The sequence below is a fragment of the Leptodactylus fuscus genome, chromosome 3 (genome assembly GCF_031893055.1).
Source record: "Leptodactylus fuscus isolate aLepFus1 chromosome 3, aLepFus1.hap2, whole genome shotgun sequence".
NCBI lineage: Eukaryota > Metazoa > Chordata > Amphibia > Anura > Leptodactylidae > Leptodactylus > Leptodactylus fuscus.
The window spans coordinates 72,834,638-72,852,648 of NC_134267.1; the positions used below are offsets into that span (position 1 = coordinate 72,834,638).

Genomic DNA, 18,011 nt, shown 5'->3' on the forward strand with positions numbered 1-18,011 from the left:
TCCATTAACACAGGTGTGGGTGTTGATGAGGACAGGGCTGGAGATCAATCTGTCATGATTAAGTAAGAATGACACTACTGGACACTTTAAAAGGAGGCTGGTGCTTGGCATCATTGTTTCTCTTCTGTTAACCATGGTTATCTCTAAAGAAACATGTGCAGTCATCATTGCACTGCACAAAAATGGCCTAACAGGGAAGAATATCGCAGCTAGAAAGATTGCACCTCAGTCAACAATCTATCGCATCATTAAGAACTTCAAGGAGAGAGGTTCCATTGTTGGCAAAAAGGCTCCAGGGCGCCCAAGAAAGACCAGCAAGTGCCAGGACCGTCTCTTAAAAGTGTTTCAGCTGCGGGATCGGGCTACCAGCAGTGCAGAGCTTGCTCAGGAATGGCAGGAGGCAGGTGTGAGTGCATCTGCACGCACTGTGCGGCGGAGACTCTTGGAGCAAGGCCTGGTCTCAAGGAGGGCAGCAAAGAAGCCACTTCTCTCCAGAAAAAACATCAGGGACAGACTGATATTCTGCAAAAGGTACAGGGAGTGGACTGCTGAGGACTGAGGTAAAGTCATTTTCTCTGATGAATCCCCTTTTCGATTGTTTGGGACATCTGGAAAACAGCTTATTCGGAGAAGACGAGGTGAGCGCTACCACCAGTCTTGTCTCATGCCAACTGTAAAGCATCCTGAAACCATTCATGTGTGGGGTTGCTTCTCAGCCAAGGCAATCGGCTCTCTCACAGTCTTGCCTAAAAACACAGCCATGAATAAAGAATGGTACCAGAATGTCCTCCAAGATCAACTTCTCCCAACCGTCCAAGAGCAGTTTGGCGATCAACAATGCCTTTTCCAGCATGATGGAGCACCTTGCCATAAAGCAAAGGTGATAATTAAATGGCTCAGGGAACAAAACATAGAGATTTTGGGTCCATGGCCTGGAAACTCCCCAGATCTTAATCCCATTGAGAACTTGTGGTCAATCATCAAGAGACGGGTGGACAAACAACAAGCTACAAATTCTGACAAAATGCAAGCATTGATTGTGCAAGAATGGACTGCTATCAGTCAGGATTTGGTCCAGAAGTTGATTGAGAGCATGCCAGGGAGAATTGCAGAGGTCCTGAAGAAGAAGGGTCAACACTGCAAATATTGACTTGCTGCATTAACTCATTCTAACTGTCAATATAAGCTTTTGTTACTCATAATATGATTGCAATTATATTTCTGTATGTGATTAAAACATCTGACAAACACACATAAAAACCAGAGGGCAGCAGATCATGTGAAAATATAAGATTTATGTCATTCTCAAAACTTTTGGCCATGACTGTAATAGGTATAGGTCTAGGTGAGGTGACAAAAATAAAATAAAAAGCGTTCATACTTGCCTTCTGTTATCTCACTTGGGTCTTATCGCCTGGCGACATCTGTCACTCTCTTGTGCCATCATCGACCCAGGGGTCATAGCTGAAATCTGTGATTGGATCACTAGTGTTCACATGGGCTCGCCCAATCACAGGCCTCAGCCATAACCTGTGGGCCAATGACAGCACAAGAGAGTGTCGGTGCTATGAGTAGGGCCAAAAGAGCTAGGGGAAGGGGAGTTTGAATGTCCGTTCTGATAGGGTCCATTATATAAATCAGACGTCTATCATAACGGACATTAACGGACACTAACTGGTGTTAATATGTCAGGTTTTTAAAATGTTCACAAAAAGGGTTAATCACAGCCCACAAAGCTTGTATAAACAAAAAAATATACTGGCTGTGAATCAATAGAAAATGTTCTCCAGTGCACAGAAACAATATAATATAAATATAAAATCCAGCGCTGTAAGCACATTTGTATAAAACTTAACCTTTAATAGTCCATGATAGAAACAGGACCCAAACAATATTGGTCCATTCAATAAATAACAAGGAACAGAAAAATATGTTAAAATGGATTCATGAAGACAAACATACAAAAAACATTAGCACTACATACGGACAGGCAGGAGCTTTCTCGTTTCGAAGCTCATGGCTTCTCATAGCTCATAGCATGTTTGAATCCTTAACCCTTTGTATATAGACAAAAACAAAAAAAGAACAAGGCTTATGGGAAAACACAAAATAAAAAAATAAATATTCAACAAAAGCATAAATGTACAATGTAAACTCATCATAACACTGATCCCCGCTGTTTAACCCTTAAAGTGCAGGCGGTCAATAGTGACCGCCCCATCTTAAGTGTTTCAAACAGAAAGTAAAAATGCCGGCGGCACCGAGAGCTGGAGTTAGCTGTAACACACAGCTAACATTCTGCTCCTTAACCCCAATCGAAGCTGAGTTTCAATCAGGTGTTTTATAACCGTTTGGATACGGCGGGCAACCATGTCCGCCGTATCCAATGGGTTCCGCCGGGTAAAGGGGCCCCTGAGCACCCCCCGCAGTGAGATTGGGAGGGTGCCCATATCAAGTTTCTGCAGCCCGCAGTCTGGACAATGACCCAGGCTGCCTGCAGCCCCCACATACCTGTTTGATCCTGCCAGGAAGGGAGGAAGTTAGTCTATGCGTCTGCAAGGCTAACTTCCTCTATAGACTGCAATACAAGTATATTGCACGTCTATAATGCTGAATCAGCGATCCAGTGGAGCACTGGCTCAGGTCCCCTAGTGGAACATCAATAAAAAGCAAAAAAAAAAAAAAAAAAAAAAAGTTAAAAAAAAAAAAGAATTTAAGTCTATGAAAAATAAATAAATAAATTAATCAATCAAGCAAAGAAATAATTAATTTTTTGCCATCTCGCCTTATTAAAATGCATAAAAAGTGATCAAAAGGTCACTCGTACCAAAAAAAAAGTACCAATAAAAAGCACAGATCGTCCCTCAACCAACTCTGTAAGCTGGAAAAAAAATTCTACACATCTCAGAACATGGCAATGCAAAAATAATTGATTTCTTTCCCCAAATTGTTTTTTGTTCTGCAAAACTAGTAATGCATAAAAAAACAATATAAGGGTGCATTCACACTGAGTAAACGCTAGCTTATTTTGTAGAGTAAAATTACACTTGTAAATTTTGCTATCCCATTGACTTCAATGATATTTTTTTACAAGTGTAAAAATACGCCTGTAAAAAATACGCCTGTAAAAATACACCTGTAAAATGTCATTGAAGTCAATGGGATAGCAAAATTTACAAGTGTAATTTTACTCTACAAAATAAGCTAGCGTTTACTCAGTGTGAATGCACCCTAAATGAGGTATTGCTGTAATGAGGTATTCCCGCAGAATAAAGGTCACATGTTACTTATACGCTACGCTGGTTGGAAAAAAAAATTAAAAGTTAAAAAGCAATATCAGAATTGCTGGGGAGGTTTTTAATCCACCAAGGAAGAGTTAATAAAATTTATTCTGTAATTAATAGGCAACCCAGAAATGTCATTACAAAATACATTTTATCCCACAAAAAAAACCAAACCCTTATATGACCAAATCACCAGAAAAAAAAAAAATATATAGCTTGTACAATCTGAAGATAAAAATCCCCCAAATTCACCAAATCATTAGAACTAGAGATGAGCGAACACTAAAATGTTCGAGGTTCGAAATTCGAATCGAACAGCCGCTCACTGTTCGTGTGTTCGAACGGGTTTCGAACCCCATTATAGTCTATGGGGAACATATACTCGTTAAGGGGGAAACCCAAATCCGTGTCTGGAGGGTCACCAAGTCCACTATGACACCACAGGAAATGATGCCAACACCTCTGGAATGACACTGGGACAGCAGGGGAAGCATGTCTGGGGGCATCTAACACACCAAAGACCCTCTATTACCCCAACATCACAGCCTAACAACTACACACTTTACACACTCAATACCACCTCTCTGACAGTAGGAAAACACCTTGAAACATGTGTATTTGGCACTTGCAGTGAGGAGAGCTTGTCACCAGCAGTGAATTTGGCCCTTGTAGTAAGTTGAGGTTGGCACCAACATTTGTTTTGAAAATCAGGGTGGATTGAGCCTCTAACCAGCAGAGTTTGGGCAAATTCATGGTGGAGGGAGCCTCTAAATACCCCAGTTTGGACCAATTCATGGTGGAGGGAGCCTCTAAAAACCCCAGTTTGGACCAATTCATGGTGGAGGGAGCCTCTAAAAAACCCAGTTTGGACCAATTCATGGTGGAGGGAGCCTCTAACCAGCAGAGTTGTGGGAAAGCAGGGTGGAGGGAGCCTCTAAACAGCCCAGTTTGGACCAATTCATGGTGGAGGGAGCCTCTAAAAACCCCAATTTGGACCAATTCATGGTGGAGGGAGCCTCTAACCAGCCCAGTTTGGACCAATTCATGGTGGAGGGAGCCTCTAAACAGCCCAGTTTGGACCAATTCATGGTGGAGGGAGCCTCTAAAAACCCCAATTTGGACCAATTCATGGTGGAGGGAGCCTCTAACCAGCCCAGTTTGGACCAATTCATGGTGTGGAGGGAGCCTCTAACCAGCCCAGTTTGGACCAATTCATGGTGGAGGGAGCCTCTAAAAACCCCAATTTGGACCAATTCATGGTGGAGGGAGCCTCTAACCAGCCCAGTTTGGACCAATTCATGGTGTGGAGGGAGCCTCTAACCAGCCCAGTTTGGACCAATTCATGGTGGAGGGAGCCTCTAAAAAACCCAGTTTGGACCAATTCATGCTGGAGGGAGCCTCTAAACAGCCCAGTTTGGGCAAATTCATGGTGGAGGGAGCCTCTAAAAACCCCAGTTTGGACCAATTCATGGTGGAGGGAGGCTCTAAAAACCCCAATTTGGACCAATTCATGGTGGAGGGAGCCTCTAAACAGCCCAGTTTGGACCAATTCATGGTGGAGGGAGCCTCTAACCAGCAGAGTTGTGGGAAAGCAGGGTGGAGGGAGCCTCTAAACAGCCCAGTTTGGACCAATTCATGGTGGAGGGAGCCTCTAAAAACCCCAATTTGGACCAATTCATGGTGAAGGGAGCCTCTAACCAGCCCAGTTTGGACCAATTCATGGTGGAGGGAGCCTCTAAACAGCCCAGTTTGGACCAATTCATGGTGGAGGGAGCCTCTAAAAACCCCAATTTGGACCAATTCATGGTGGAGGGAGCCTCTAACCAGCCCAGTTTGGACCAATTCATGGTGTGGAGGGAGCCTCTAACCAGCCCAGTTTGGACCAATTCATGGTGGAGGGAGCCTCTAAAAACCCCAATTTGGACCAATTCATGGTGGAGGGAGCCTCTAACCAGCCCAGTTTGGACCAATTCATGGTGTGGAGGGAGCCTCTAACCAGCCCAGTTTGGACCAATTCATGGTGGAGGGAGCCTCTAAAAACCCCAGTTTGGACCAATTCATGCTGGAGGGAGCCTCTAAACAGCCCAGTTTGGGCAAATTCATGGTGGAGGGAGCCTCTAAAAACCCCAGTTTGGACCAATTCATGGTGGAGGGAGCCTCTAAAAACCCCAATTTGGACCAATTCATGGTGGAGGGAGCCTCTAAACAGCCCAGTTTGGGCAAATTCATGGTGGAGGGAGCCTCTAAAAACCCCAGTTTGGACCAATTCATGGTGGAGGGAGCCTCTAAAAAACCCAGTTTGGACCAATTCATGGTGGAGGGAGCCTCTAAACAGCCCAGTTTGGGCAAATTCATGGTGGAGGGAGCCTCTAAAAACCCCAGTTTGGACCAATTCATGGTGGAGGGAGCCTCTAAAAACCCCAGTTTGGACCAATTCATGGTGGAGGGAGCCTCTAAAAACCCCAATTTGGACCAATTCATGGTGGAGGGAGCCTCTAAACAGCCCAGTTTGGGCAAATTCATGGTGGAGGGAGCCTCTAAAAACCCCAGTTTGGACCAATTCATGGTGGAGGGAGCCTCTAAAAACCCCAGTTTGGACCAATTCATGGTGGAGGGAGCCTCTAAACAGCCCAGTTTGGGCAAATTCATGGTGGAGGGAGCCTCTAAAAACCCCAGTTTGGACCAATTCATGGTGGAGGGAGCCTCTAAAAACCCCAGTTTGGACCAATTCATGCTGGAGGGAGCCTCTAAACAGCCCAGTTTGGGCAAATTCATGGTGGAGGGAGCCTCTAAAAACCCCAGTTTGGACCAATTCATGGTGGAGGGAGCCTCTAAAACCCCCAATTTGGACCAATTCATGCTGGAGGGAGCCTCTAAACAGCCCAGTTTGGGCAAATTCATGGTGGAGGGAGCCTCTAAAAACCCCAGTTTGGACCAATTCATGGTGGAGGGAGCCTCTAAAAACCCCAGTTTGGACCAATTCATGGTGGAGGGAGCCTCTAAAAAACCCAGTTTGGACCAATTCATGGTGGAGGGAGCCTCTAAAAACCCCAATTTGGACCAATTCATGGTGGAGGGAGCCTCTAACCAGCCCAGTTTGGACCAATTCATGGTGGAGGGAGCCTCTAACCAGCCCAGTTTGGACCAATTCATGGTGGAGGGAGCCTCTAAAAACCCCAGTTTGGACCAATTCATGCTGGAGGGAGCCTCTAAACAGCCCAGTTTGGGCAAATTCATGGTGGAGAGAGCCTCTAAAAACCCCAGTTTGGACCAATTCATGGTGGAGGGAGCCTCTAAAAACCCCAATTTGGACCAATTCATGGTGGAGGGAGCCTCTAAACAGCCCAGTTTGGGCAAATTCATGGTGGAGGGAGCCTCTAAAAACCCCAGTTTGGACCAATTCATGGTGGAGGGAGCCTCTAAAAACCCCAGTTTGGACCAATTCATGGTGGAGGGAGCCTCTAAAAACCCCAGTTTGGACCAATTCATGGTGGAGGGAGCCTCTAAAAAACCCAGTTTGGACCAATTCATGGTGGAGGGAGCCTCTAAACAGCCCAGTTTGGGCAAATTCATGGTGGAGGGAGCCTCTAAAAACCCCAGTTTGGACCAATTCATGGTGGAGGGAGCCTCTAAAAACCCCAGTTTGGACCAATTCATGCTGGAGGGAGCCTCTAAACAGCCCAGTTTGGGCAAATTCATGGTGGAGGGAGCCTCTAAAAACCCCAGTTTGGACCAATTCATGGTGGAGGGAGCCTCTAAAACCCCCAATTTGGACCAATTCATGGTGGAGGGAGCCTCTAAACAGCCCAGTTTGGGCAAATTCATGGTGGAGGGAGCCTCTAAAAACCCCAGTTTGGACCAATTCATGGTGGAGGGAGCCTCTAAAAACCCCAGTTTGGACCAATTCATGGTGGAGGGAGCCTCTAAAAAACCCAGTTTGGACCAATTCATGGTGGAGGGAGCCTCTAAACAGCCCAGTTTGGGCAAATTCATGGTGGAGGGAGCCTCTAAAAACCCCAGTTTGGACCAATTCATGGTGGAGGGAGCCTCTAAAAAACCCAGTTTGGACCAATTCATGGTGGAGGGAGCCTCTAAACAGCCCAGTTTGGGCAAATTCATGGTGGAGGGAGCCTCTAAAAACCCCAGTTTGGACCAATTCATGGTGGAGGGAGCCTCTAAAAACCCCAATTTGGACCAATTCATGGTGGAGGGAGCCTCTAAACAGCCCAGTTTGGGCAAATTCATGGTGGAGGGAGCCTCTAAAAACCCCAGTTTGGACCAATTCATGGTGGAGGGAGCCTCTAAAAACCCCAGTTTGGACCAATTCATGGTGGAGGGAGCCTCTAAAAAACCCAGTTTGGACCAATTCATGGTGGAGGGAGCCTCTAAACAGCCCAGTTTAGGCAAATTCATGGTGGAGGGAGCCTCTAAAAACCCCAGTTTGGACCAATTCATGGTGGAGGGAGCCTCTAAAACCCCCAGTTTGGACCAATTCATGCTGGAGGGAGCCTCTAAACAGCCCAGTTTGGGCAAATTCATGGTGGAGGGAGCCTCTAAAAACCCCAGTTTGGACCAATTCATGGTGGAGGGAGCCTCTAAAAACCCCAATTTGGACCAATTCATGGTGGAGGGAGCCTCTAAACAGCCCAGTTTGGACCAATTCATGGTGGAGGGAGCCTCTAAAAACCCCAGTTTGGACCAATTCATGGTGGAGGGAGCCTCTAAACAGCCCAGTTTGGACCAATTCATGGTGGAGGGAGCCTCTAAAAACCCCAATTTGGACCAATTCATGGTGGAGGGAGCCTCTAACCAGCCCAGTTTGGACCAATTCATGGTGGAGGGAGCCTCTAACCAGCCCAGTTTGGACCAATTCATGGTGGAGGGAGCCTCTAAAAACCCCAATTTGGACCAATTCATGGTGGAGGGAGCCTCTAACCAGCCCAGTTTGGGCAAATTCATGGTGGAGGGAGCCTCTAACCAGCAGAGTTGTGGGAAAGCAGGGTGGAGGGAGCCTCTAACCAGCAGAGTTGGTGGAAATCAGGGTGGAGGGAGCCTCTAACCAGCAGAGTTGGGGGAAATCATGTTGGAGGGAGCCTAGTATTAGCAGAATTGTGCAACGCTTATGGTGGATGAGTATGAGGATGCGGAGGAATTGGAGAGGTTGAGTACAGACATGGAGTTTCATGTTGGGGTGCTTTACACAGGTGGGCACAAAAATGAAGGCTCTATCCAGTGGTGGTTCATTTTTATCAAAGTGAGCCGGTCGGCACTCTCAGCTGACAGACGGGTGCGCTTGTCAGTGATGATGCCACCGGCTGCACTGAACACCCTCTCAGATAGGACGCTGGCGGCAGGACAGGACAGCACCTTCAAGGCATATAGGGCAAGTTCAAGCCACAGGTCCAACTTCGACACCCAATACGTGTAGGGCGCAGAGGGGTCGGAGAGGACAGGGCTGTGGTCGGAAAGGTATTCCCGCAACATGCGCCTATACTTCTCACACCTGGTGACACTAGGACCCTCTGTGGCGGCACTTTGGCGAGGGGGTGCCATCAAGGTGTCCCAGACCTTAGACAGTGTGCCCCTCGTTTGTGTGGACCGGTGAGAACTTGGTTGCCTACTGGAGGAACTGTCCTCCCTGCCGCCAACGTCACATGCTGGAAACATCTCCATCATATTCTGCACCAATTGCCTGTGGCAAGCATTGATGCGATTGGCCCTCCCCTCTACCGGAATAAAAGACGAGATGTTGTTTTTATACCGGGGGTCAAGGATAGCAAAGATCCAGTACTGGTTGTCCTCCATGATTTTGACAATACGCTTGTCGGTTGTAAAGCACCCCAACATGAACTCAGCCATGTCTGCCACAGTGTTAGTTGGCATGACTCCTCTGGCCCCACCGGAAAGTTCAATCTCCATTTCCTCCTCATCCTCCATGTCTACCCATCCGCGCTGCAACAATGGGACGATTCGAAGTTGCCCGGAAGCCTCCTGTATCACCATCACATCATCGGACAACTCTTCTTCCTCCTCCTCCTCCTCCTCCTCCTCCATTAAACGCGATGAAGCGGACAGATGTGTGGACCTACTCTCCAGCTGTGACGGATCGGATGCTATCCCTGACTCCTCTGTGTGATCTGAGTTATCCCTGATGTCAATCAGGGATTCTCTCAGAACACACAAGAGCGGGATTGTAAGGCTCACCATCGCATCCTCAGAGCTCACCCTCCTTGTGGACTCCTCAAACACCCGTAGGATGTCACAAAGGTCTCTCATCCATGGCCACTCATGGATGTGAAACTGAGGCAGCTGACTTTGTGGCACCCTAGGGTTTTGTAGCTGGTATTCCATCAAAGGTCTCTGCTGCTCAACCACTCTATTCAACATCTGAAACGTTGAGTTCCAGCGTGTGGGGACGTCGCACAAAAGCCGGTGTTGTGGCACATGCAGGCGTTGCTGGAGAGATTTTAAGCTAGCAGCGGCTACTGTCGACTTGCGAAAGTGGGCGCACATGCGCCGCACTTTCACCAGTAGCTCTGGAACATTGGGGTAGCTCTTTAGGAAACGTTGCACCACTAGGTTGAAGACGTGGGCCAGGCATGGAACATGTTGGAGTCCGGCAAGCTCCAGAGCTGCTACCAGGTTCCGGCCGTTATCACAAACGACCATGCCTGGGCCCAGGTGCAGCGGCTCAAACCATATTGCCGTCTCATCGAGGAGGGCATCCCTCACCTCGGAGGCAGTGTGCTGTCTGTCCCCCAAGCTGATCAGCTTCAGCACAGCCTGCTGACGTCTACCAACGCCAGTGCTGCAATGTTTCCAACTCGTAGCTGGGGTCAATCTAACAGCGGAGGAGGAGGCGGTGGCGGAGGAGGAGGTGGTGGCGGAGGAGGAGGCGGTAGAGGAGGAGGAGGAGGGGGGTGTTCTTCTCGTGTCCCTGCCAGGAATGTTAGGCGGGGAGACGAGGTACACCGGGCCAGTTTGGGAAGCAGTCCCAGCCTCAACTACATTCACCCAGTGTGCCGTCAGTGAAATGTAGCGTCCCTGTCCGCATGCACTTGTCCACGCGTCGGTGGTCAAGTGGACCTTTGTGCAAAGCACGGAACTAAGGGCCCGCCTGATGTTGAGTGACACGTGCTGGTGCAAGGCGGGGACGGCACACCGGGAGAAGTAGTGACGGCTAGGGACGGCATAGCGAGGTGCCGCAGTTGCCATCAGGTCCAGGAAGGCGGGAGTTTCAACAAGCCGGAACGCCAACATCTCCTGGGCCAGCAGTTTAGCGATGTTGGCGTTCAAGGCTTGCGCGTGTGGGTGGTTAGCAGTGTATTTCTGCCGCCGCTCCAATGTCTGAGAGATGGTGGGTTGTTGTAAAGAAGCGCCTGATGGTGCCTTTGATGGTGCAGGAGAAGGAGATAAGACAGGAACAGGGGAGGATGAGGGAGAAGTCAACAAAGTGGCGGAGGCAGATGAAGTGGTGTCCTGGCTCGTCCTCTGGAGTGCATTGCCAGCACAGTCAGCAGTGGCAGTGGCAGAGGCAGAGGCAGTGGCAGAGGCAGTGGCAGTGGCGTGAACGGCAGGCGGCCTTTGTCCTGCCGTTGCTGCCTGCCACTGATTCCAGTGCTTGGATTCCAAATGACGGCGCATTGAAGTGGTGGACAGGTTGCTCTTCTCAGAGCCCCTAATCAATTTCGAGAGGCAAATTGTGCAGACAACACTATATCTGTCCTCGGCGCATTCCTTGAAAAAACTCCACACCTTCGAGAAACGTGCCCTCGAGGTGGGAGTTTTTCGGGGCTGGGTACGAACTGGAACATCTTGGGAGATTCCGGGTGTGGCCTGGCTTCGCCTAAGCTGCTGACCTCTGCCTCTGCCTCTAGCTACCCTTTTTGGTGCTGCACTTGCCTCAACATCCACACTACTTTCCCCGCTTGACATCCCCCCTGTCCAGGTCGGGTCAGTGTCCTCATCATCCACCACTTCCTCTTCCAACTCCTGTCTCATCTCCTCCTCCCGCACAATGCGCCGGTCAACTGGATGCCCTGACGGCAACTGCGTCACATCATCGTCGATGAGGGTGGGTTGCTGGTCATCCACCACCAAATCGAACGGAGATGGAGGAGACTCTAGTGTTTGAGCATCTGGACACAGATGCTCCTCTGTTAGGTTCGTGGAATCGTGACGTGGAGAGGCAGGTTGAGGGACAATGAAAGGAGCGGAGAACAGCTCTGGGGAGCAGGAACAGTTGGGGTTATTGTTCTGTGAAGCTTGGGAATTTTGGGAGGAAGGAGGACAAGACTGTTGGGTAATAGGAGGAGAGGAGGCAGAGTCTGACTGGCTGCTGGACAATGTGCTGTAAGCGTTCTCTGACAGCCATTGCAAGACCTGTTCCTGGTTCTCGGGCCTACTAAGGTTTGTACCCTGCAGTTTAGTTAATGTGGCAAGCAACCCTGGCACTGTGGAGTGGCGCAATGCTTGCTGCCCCACAGGAGTAGGCACGGGACGCCCTGTGGCTTCACTGCTACCTTGCTCCCCAGAACCATTCCCCCGACCTTGCCCACGGCCTCGTCCACGTCCCTTTCCGGGAGCCTTGCGCATTTTGAATTCCCAGTTAGAAATTGGCACTATATACCAGTAGCAAAAATTGTGGGTGCACGTAACCCCAATATATTCTTTGAATTCCCAGTCAGAAACTGGCACTGTATACCAGTAGTAAAAATTGTGGGTGCACGTAACCCCAATATATTCTTTGAATTCCCAGTCAGAAACTGGCACTGTATACCAGTAGTAAAAATTGTGGGTGCACGTAACCCCAATATATTCTTTGAATTCCCAGTCAGACAATGGCACTATATACCAGTAGCAAGAAATGAGGGTATTTATAACCCCAATATATTCTTTGAATTCCCAGTCAGACAATGGCACTGTATACCAGTAGTAAAAATTGTGGGTGCACGTAACCCCAATATATTCTTTGAATTCCCAGTCAGAAACTGGCACTGTATACCAGTAGTAAAAATTGTGGGTGCACGTAACCCCAATATATTCTTTGAATTACCAGTCAGAAACTGGCACTGTATACCAGTAGTAAAAATTGTGGGTGCACGTAACCCCAATATATTCTTTGAATTCCCAGTCAGAAACTGGCACTGTATACCAGTAGTAAAAATTGTGGGTGCACGTAACCCCAATATATTCTTTGAATTCCCAGTCAGAAACTGGCACTGTATACCAGTAGTAAAAATTGTGGGTGCACGTAACCCCAATATATTCTTTGAATTCCCAGTCAGACAATGGCACTATATACCAGTAGCAAGAAATGAGGGTATTTATAACCCCAATATATTCTTTGAATTCCCAGTCAGACAATGGCACTGTATACCAGTAGTAAAAATTGTGGGTGCACGTAACCCCAATATATTCTTTGAATTCCCAGTCAGACAATGGCACTATATACCAGTAGCAAGAAATGAGGGTATTTATAACCCCAATATATTCTTTGAATTCCCAGTCAGAAACTAGCACTGTATACCAGTAGTAAAAATTGTGGGTGCACGTAACCCCAATATATTCTTTGAATTCCCAGTCAGACAATGGCACTATATGGCAGTAGCAAAAATAGTGGGTGTATATAGCCCCAATTCTATTGCTAGGGGACTTGCAGGGTATTTCTGGGGTGAAGGTGGGGGGGCACACCGTTGGAACGGGTATCGGGGGTATATATCGGGTATACGGGAATACACTGACAGTGTATTCCATTCAGGATCCTGGGAAAGCTGGGTTGCGGCGATTGAGCCCGTCAGTGCCACGTTACACTGACAAGCTTCTCCCTGGAATTTAGCTCTTACAAGAGCTGTCGTGGTTGTCTTCTCCTTCCTATCCTAGCCTGTCCCTGCCTACCCAGAATCTAAGCCCTAGCTAGCTGGACGGAAACCTCCGTCCTCGGTGAATTGCAAGCTCAGAATGACGCGAACCTGGGCGGCGCTGTTCTTTTAAATTAGAGGTCACATGTTTTCGGCAGCCAATGGGTTTTGCCTACTTTTCTCAACGTCACCGGTGTCGTAGTTCCTGTCCCACCTACCCTGCGCTATTATTGGAGCAAAAAAGGCACCAGGGAAGGTGGGAGGGGAATCGAGTAATGGCGCACTTTACCACGCGGTGTTCGATTCGATTCGAACATGCCGAACAGCCTAATATCCGATCGAACATGAGTTCGATAGAACACTGTTCGCTCATCTCTAATTAGAACACAACTGGTTGCGGCAGGAAGGGAATGTATAAAATGTGTATAAGCGTATATCAGCAGACACCCCAGATTTAGAGCTTACGAGGGAAAATATTCCAGAACTGACCCCCAAAGTGACCCCCCAATCTTAGGAGCTACTGGGGATATAGTGGGGAATTTGGTGTTCTCAATGCACTGTGCACAGCTTATATATTCAAGCTCCACCATCCGCTGTGCAGTCATGTCTCGTATACTAATGCTCATTAGACCACTGATAAATTTTTTGAGGGGTGCAGTTTACAAAATAGGGGCAATTTTGGGTGTTTGCAGTGGTTTGGTATGCTAGGGGCCCTGCAAATGAGACATGGCACCTGTAAACTATTCCAGCAAAATTTGCCCTCCAAAAACCAAATAGTGCTCTTTCCATTCTGACCATGTACCCATACAGCAGATTCCAACCACATATGTGGTATTGACGTGTTCAGGAGAAATTGTGTAACAATATGTGGGGTGCTTTTTCCCTTTTAACCCATTGTGAAAATGAAAACTTTGGGGATAAAGTGAAGTTTTTGTAATTTTTCATTTACACATCCCAATACTAATGAAATCTGTGAAAAGGCTGTGGGGTCTAAATGCTCACTATACCCCTTGATGAATTCTGTGAGGGGTGTAGTTTCCAAAATGGGGTCTTTTTTGGGGGGTTTCCTTTGTATTAGTACTCTAGGGGCTCTGCAAATGAGATATGGTGCCTGAAAATTATTCCAGCAAAATCTGCTTTCCAAACGCCCAGTGTCGCTCCTTCCCTTCCATGCGCTGCCGTGTGCCCAAAAATCAGTTTACACCCACAGGTATTTCTGTGCTCCGGTAGAAATTGCATAACAAAGTGTGAGATGCATTTTTTCCTTTAGCCCTTTGGGAATATGTTAATTTTAGGGCTATATGAATGTATTATAGAAAAAAAATTAAATGTCTAAATTTCACCTCTATATTGTTTTAATTTCCGTGAAATACTTAAAGGGTTAACAAACTTCCCAAATGCTGTTTTGAATTATTTGAGGGGTGCAGTTTTGAAAATGGGGTGATTTATGGGGGTTATTCATTATATAGTTCAGAACTGAAGTGGTCCCTAAAAAATTAGTTTGGGAAATTTTCTTGCAAATCTGAAAAATCACTGTTACACTTCAAAGCCTTTTGGTCACATAGTGTTTTGTCTATTTGAAAAGCAGAACAGTTCATATTTTGAAAATTTAGATTTTTTGCAAATTTCCATCAAATCACCTATTTTTTTTTATAATAAATACACAAATATTGATTTGATTTTAACACTAACATGAAGTACTAACATGAAGTATCACGAGCGAGAAAAAATCTCAAAATCTCTTATGTAAGTTAAAGCGTCTCAAAGTTATTGCCATATAAAGTGACACATGTCAGTTTTGAAAAACAAGGCCTGGTCTTTAAGGAAATTTTGGGCTGTGTCCTTAAGGGGTTAATAAGGGGCATTATTTAAAGCAGTGCACAGGGAAGTTATTAATTTAAGCGTGGGGATACCTAATATGTTTATGTTTCATTTTGTTTATTTACTTTTAAATCTCCTCTAGGGAGGGGGGTGATTTGAACTTTTGTATTTTTTTATACTTTTAAAACCTTCTATATGTCTTATTTTACTTTTATGATCAGAGTCCTAGGGGGTCTGATTGCTCATACTACTCACTGCAGTGAATAGCACAATGCCTACACGTCTATTACATGCTGCCTCTGGCTGCGTGTAATAGATCTATTGCAATGAGAAGCCTGGGAACATTAATTAAGCTCCCGGCTGTCATGGCAACCAATAACTGCCCTACAGTGATGTTCTGGATGGTGGCGATCAGTGAAAAATGTCAGTGCCCGTGGTGCCTGCGCTGTTTAGATGCCGTGGTCACATTTGACCACAGAATCTAAAGGGTTAACAGCTACGATCAGTGTCGACACCAATCGCAGCTGTTAGCGGTGGGTGCTGTCTGTATTATACAGCTGGCATCCACTGAGTATAGAGAGGGCTCAGCTCCTGAGCCCTCTCCATAAACCCCTTAACATTCAATCCCAGACATGCACGTGATTTTGAGTTAAGGGGTTAAACCCTTCAGTACCCTCGGAGTGAGGGAAATGTTGCTCTATGGCGTACACTTTGTACCTTATCTTTTGAGAATGTTGATACTGGGTTTCTGGAGGAAAGTCAAGGCACTGATGGATGCTCTATTCAACTAGGGAGTTTCCTTGGACCCTGTTACATACCTTTGTACCTTCCTCCCAGACACCTAGGTAAATGTAGTCTAAGTTGTTACTTTATCTGTGTAAATAGATAAAGATACTTACTGCTAAACATTGAAGGTCTACCACCCCTCCCCCCAACCAATAAACTTCTTGCAAAAGATGTCAGTGGTCTTGAATTTGTGACTGCAAGCCTCCATAACACTGTGGATACATTCCTGACCTTCTGGACCCCTTGGGACTCTTACTGTATATTAAATGGCTTCTGACCATGGATTTTACCATCCTGGCCTTCCCTTCATGTTCTTCCCCTTGTCTTTTGGCTTTTATGTTAATTTGTTATTATTAAAATCTCATGTTCTTTATCTCTGTTACTACTTGGACCTGTAGCAGGCAACCACACTCCATTTATCTTATCAGTTCTCTTGTTCCTTTTGTAAAACTTTCCAATACAAATTACAATCTATATATATAAAACTCAAATTCTGTAGTAGTCTGCTCTATACAAATCCAGTTCTCGTCCGATTCGGGTGAAATCTGGCACGCCCCTGTAGTAGTCTGCTCTATGCAAATCCACAGTTCCTGCCTGATTTGGGTGAAATTTGGCACGTCCCCTCTCCACCCACAGGAGCAGAATACTGCGCACGTTTCATCTCTCTAGCGTCCCCCCACTATGAGATTGGGGCCCCCGAAGTTAGGCCCTATACATATAATGGGGAAATGTGAAAGTGAAAGCGCTGAGGGGAAAACAACAGTTGTGACTGATAGGTACGGATTATAGCGACGGCACCAAAGAGTCACTGCTAAAGGCGCCGCAACACCACATACAACACACAAACATTTTACAATTTTACAAACACCATATATACATCACACAGACAGCATACATACACCAACCCACAAGAACAACTCCACACAAATACCACAAGCACGCACGCAAACACACTTGGATGGATGTGCACTATACACATGGTTTGAACAGAGCACACATAACTGCTGCACGCATAGACACTTGCACTGCACACGCACAAACACATGGATCACACGCACATACATGCACACACGCATACATACCGATGGATCACATGCATGAACAGACAGAGGAAAATGGTGAGGAATTTGGTGTGTAATTTCAGCGCTGAAAATCGGTGGAATCTGCCTGAAGGAAGCTTTTTTTTCCGCAAGTGGAAAAATAAAGTGAGTGGAACCCATAGAACTCTATGGGGAGGCGTTTTTTCCACATGGAAAAAAAAAATTACTTGAGTGGAAAAAAAAAACTAGCCAAACTCATTGAAATCAATGGGAGGCTTTTTTCAGCTCTGAAAATTCAGCGCCAAATACAGCATCATTTTCCTCCGTATGAATGGACCCTAATACTGTGTGAGGACTGCTCTGTATTTACTATTCCTCCTATTATATCTCTTATCAGTGTCAGGTGTTGCTTCCAAGCGACATGTCCTTCAATTTTAAGTGTCTGCAGTTCCCAATCCGTCACGGGCTGAAAACGCAGCACTACAGCACTGCGGGAACAACAAAATAGTTAAAAAAAATAGTTGTAATAGTTTATACTACATAATAAGTATTGAATATGTAAAATCAATAAAAATGTTGAAATAAAAGAAAAAGATGTTGTTCACATCAATGTTACGACAAATTAGGAAAATGCCAAAATAATAAAAATTTAAAATGGAAAAAAAAGATTTACTGTAGCTCTGAGAATGGCAATTTCACTGTGACACTGAAAATTTTACTTCAGCTAGCATAACCAACAATTTAACATATTTTAAGCGAGCGAAGCTGCGGGTATTCTACTAGTTTATAAATAAAAAAAATTGCAGATCAGCCAATGACTATACTGTATACAGAGTGCTGTTTATTGGACACACATTGCTTCATGGATTATGACTTATATTGAGGTAGAGAAGCAGGAGGAGGAAAAGCAGATGGGGATGATAACAAAGAATGATAATGATGATGGCCATATGCTAGGTGTGCATGTCACCTGCCTAAAAATTGATTCCTCTCGTTTGCTTCCATTGCCAATTCCATGTTGCCAAATATGTTGGTGATGCTATTTCATGTGAGTATGGAGAGACCTAGTTCCTACAGGTGTGCCTGCATGATCATGGCTAATTATCTGCTTGCAGATCTTGAACTTTGCCATCATTTTATCATTTGGTTATGTGCAAAAAAAAAAATCCAATACAGGAGATGACCAGCTGCAGTGGAAACATGTCTGTCAGTGACACCAC

The 18,011-nt window shown here is 46.1% G+C and overlaps 1 protein-coding gene across 2 annotated transcripts in view; it reads right to left on the minus strand.

Moving 5' to 3' along the window:
* PCNX2 (pecanex 2) overlaps positions 1 to 18,011 on the minus strand; it is a 383,347-nt gene that overhangs the window by 24,534 nt on the left and 340,802 nt on the right. The window lies entirely within an intron of this gene.